A 3993-nucleotide genomic window follows, 5' to 3' on the forward strand; every position below is an offset into this window, starting at 1 on the left:
TTTTTTCCATTTTTACCATGACTGACATGTCACAAAAACAGTGAAGACTAACCTGGCTACCTTTGCAAGACTTGGCAATGATTCAAAACTAGTTTATTTAAAAAAAAATAAAAAAGGATCATATTTTGTAATTTATCTTCAAGGTCTTCAGGAGAAGGTTTGAATTCTATACTTTATTACTAAAGCCAACAATTCAAGACCAAAATATCTCTCATCTTAAAATAATTATTATTTATAATAATAATTATTAAAATAATTTATAATAATAACTTTCTGTCCAGAGGTTTTAAAAACAAAAAAAAAAACAGGAAAGAAAAGAAAACTAAGATTTCCCACTGGCTGGCAGTGTAGCCATCGCCTCAGCTCTACTTGGCAGTGACAGTGTTTTCCATTAAAGGCTCCGTAGGGGCCCAAGGCCCTGTGGGACTGTGGCTGGTCCCTTGACCACTTTGCTGGAGGCTGTCCCCCACCAGGCTTTCCTCTTCCTCCTGGGCCAGCGGACCCTGTAAGGACATGACAGGGACACATACCCTGACCCACTGACCCCTGCAAGGACCAGAGGACCCCTGACTCTGCTTGCAGGCACTAATTTCTGAGAGTTAGGACATTCAGAACAGGAGTAGAGTGGGGGAGATGGAAAAGTGTGCAGAGTCCAGCGGAGACCAGCCAGACTTCATTTGGGGGCATTTTCAACAAAGGAGAGAACTCAGTACTGCGAAGGTAAGCATCTGGGAGACTGGGCACAGCCACAGATAGGTGGGTGTCTGGAGGCGGGGACAAGGGCTGCTCTAGGAGAGCCTATATTCCCAGGGACCCACTTCTTGAAGCCTCTCTGTTTCCCTTCAGCCTTAGGCTTCGAGGAGATGCACACATCAGCAACCCCCAGAGTCAGGGTGGATGTTGAGCGTGGGCAGCCCTGCCTCATCCACACTGGGGGGGTCCTCAGAATTCTGGGCAAAGCGGGGCCAGAAATGTCACCGTAGCAGCAGAGGACTGGTCTGGTGTTAGGGCCTGCATGCTGGCCTTTGCTGCCACAGCAACCAAGGAGTCTGACAGACTGCTCCTGTGAAGCTCCATCTTGTAGGGAGGGGCAGGGCTACAGCTGGTTTCTAGAACCCTCAAGCTTCCTGGTACCTGGCTGACAGGATGCAAAACTTCTGGGGGAGTGGAGACAGGGGAGCAAGATAACTGGCCAGTGGGGTTAAACACACCAAGGTGGGAGGTCAGGGCAGGAGCCTGCTCTGCCTTCTGTACCTGCACACCCACAGGGTGACAAACACATTTGTCACCAGCAGTAGGTGGCAAACATACCTTGACCTGTTCTACCATAAATAGGGTGTTTTCTAAAAGGAGTCTAGGGCACCGGTCTTCCCACAGGCACCCTCAGACAGTGGTGCACCAGCCTCTGCTCTGTCACCCAGGGTGTCACTTAGAGACACTGATTGACAAGACAGGACCCTACTCACGTGAGATGTGCAGATTTTGAGGGTCTGGGGAAGGTCCCAGCCAAAGCGACTGGCACATCTGTGCTTCCGAGCTTAACAGGAACTGGTCCACACAGTAAATAGAAGTGGAGACTCTGAATACAACACGCTTTCCCCACCTCCGCCCAGGGTCCTACCTGCATAAAGGAAGAAGCAAAAAGTTCTGAAGCGGGAACACAGGTGAGGGCAGAACAAGATTAAAGATATTTAGCATCATTTTTCTGGACATGAACACTAACGCTTGACTCAGGGATGCAGACAAAGGGGCCTCTCCGGATCCCATACTGTGGTTGGACTTGAATATACCACGTACCCCAAGCCAGCCAGGGCCTTGGGGAAGAAGCCCCAGAAACATGAACACAGAGCTGGTTTTCCAGGAGCCTTGGGGGAGGGGAGCTGGAGGTCCCAAATTTCAAATTTCTGTGGTTGTTTTGTTATAGTTCAAAAGCACAGGGGGGCACATTTTCACAATTAACGGATGATGGACACTTATGAAAGAAAAAAATATATATATATCAAGTTTTGGTCATAGCTCTAAGGCAAAGTTACATTTCTCACATGGACAAAAATGAGATACCTAAAGTCGGACGTTAAGGAGATGGGTTCACGTGTCCCTCACAGCACCTTGGCCTGGATGACGATTTCTAGGTTCTCTATGTCCTTCTTGCTCTGGATCATCCTCAGCTCCAACTGGGCCAGGCTGTGCTTCAGTCCTTCCCCAGAGTGGATTTTGCACATTTTTTGACGGTCTGCTGCAGAACATGGGGCACAGCCGATGGAGTCTTCTTGCAGGCCACCTTGAGATTGTTGGGGACCACAGGTCTGAGCTGGTGATGATCACCCTGTCAGTGCCCACTGAGTGCAGCATGTCCATCACCACTAAGGCTTTTACCTGGCTCCCACCCAGCAACTCAGCCTCAGACTAGTTGGGAGTGATGATGTCTGCAACTTGCACGACTTCTCTATATAAACAGAAAGGAGATCGCCACGGTGGTACATGGACCTTCTCCGTTCCACTTGTGTCCCATCTCGGGGTCTCATGTGCACACAAGCCTGGAGTTCTGCTGCTTCAGCTCTGCACAATGCCCACCACCATGGCCAGGAAGAACAAGCCTTTCGTGTAACTGGGAGCATGCAGTCATACTGGTTCACCTTGTTCAGCTTTAGCCCGTCATATAGCTCCTGGAGCTCATCTGAGTTCAGGTCTCGAACCCTTCCCGTGTGAGTACCCTGTGTGGTTTGACAACTAAACAGTTTAGGGCATCTACCTCAAACTGCAGAACCTGCAGCAGGAACGTGGTCACTCGCTTGGGCACAGAGCTGTGAACCTTGGGGCACCTGGCATACCTCCACGCAGTGGGGTGGGGCGGGGCGGGGGGAAAGTGGGATTCAAGACAGAGGCCGGGCGGGGTCAGCGTCTTAGCCGCAAGCAGGGGCTGGGCTGTGGACAAGCTCTGAGTGGGCATGCCAGACAGTCTCCCTCTCTAGAGGTATTTTATTTATTTTAAAAAATACATGTATTTATTTAGTTTCCACTGTGTTGTTGGGTCTTAGTTGCGGCAGCCGAGCTCTCCCTTTTAGCCGCGTGGACTCTTCCTTGCAGCTGACTGGCTTGACTCTCGTTGTGGCCCAGAGCACAGCGGGCTCCGTAGTTTGCCGCAGGCGGCTCTCTAGTTGAGGCACGCAGGCTTAATTTCCACAAGGCATGTGGAATCTTAGTTCACAACCAGAGATGGAGCCCCTGTACCGTGTTGGAAGGCAGATTGTTTACCACTGGACCACCAGGGAAGTCCCTAAAGGTATTTTATAGAAATTTTCATGGCACTAAATCTAAAATCTTTTAAAATAGGTTCTTCTACCAGACACTTAAAACATTTCATTTTTGACATTTAACTCCTTAAATTTTTACGTTCTATGTTTATACATGGAATGAAGTTGATTCAAATTTTATCTTTTTTACATATGGATAGTCGTTTTTTTCTCTAAACATTTTCCTTTCCCAACTAATCTGAAATTTAATCTCTGTCATGTATCAGCATGTGTGGCTATGCTTCTTAGTTTTCTATTTCAGTTGTTATTAATATTTTGTTTATCCTTGTACAAGTTTACACTTCTCACTTATTGTAGCTCTATGACAATTACTGATAACTTTCTGGGCAGTGCCTTTCACTGTTCTCTGGCTCTTACCGGCCTTTCAATCCTCCATGTAAAGTTTTAGGATCAGATTATGTTTCATGAATAACCTTGGTGTACATTGGAATTGTACTGGATATAATCTTTATCAGGAGACATATTATTTCCAAATATCAGTCTTTCAACCACAGACATGATATATGACTTCATATATTTAGATGTTAATAAATACCTGTTCATAAAGCTTTAAAAATTTCCCTGTTAGCAGTCTTAAACATTTATTGTAAAAGCACAGCTAAGATAAATGTTAATAGTTACACTTTAAAAAATAAAAAAAATAAAAAAATAAAAAGATTATTGATATAGTATTGTAAAT

At 46.3% G+C, this 3993-nt stretch overlaps 1 pseudogene; it reads right to left on the reverse strand.

Annotated features, from left to right (window-relative positions):
- Nucleotides 1–2099: 2099 nt before the first annotated feature.
- Nucleotides 2100–2950, reverse strand: LOC138081830 (pyridoxal kinase pseudogene; annotated as a pseudogene).
- Nucleotides 2951–3993: the final 1043 nt, after the last annotated feature.

The sequence above is a fragment of the Capricornis sumatraensis genome, chromosome 7 (genome assembly GCF_032405125.1).
Source record: "Capricornis sumatraensis isolate serow.1 chromosome 7, serow.2, whole genome shotgun sequence".
In the NCBI taxonomy this organism is placed as follows: Eukaryota; Metazoa; Chordata; class Mammalia; order Artiodactyla; family Bovidae; genus Capricornis; species Capricornis sumatraensis.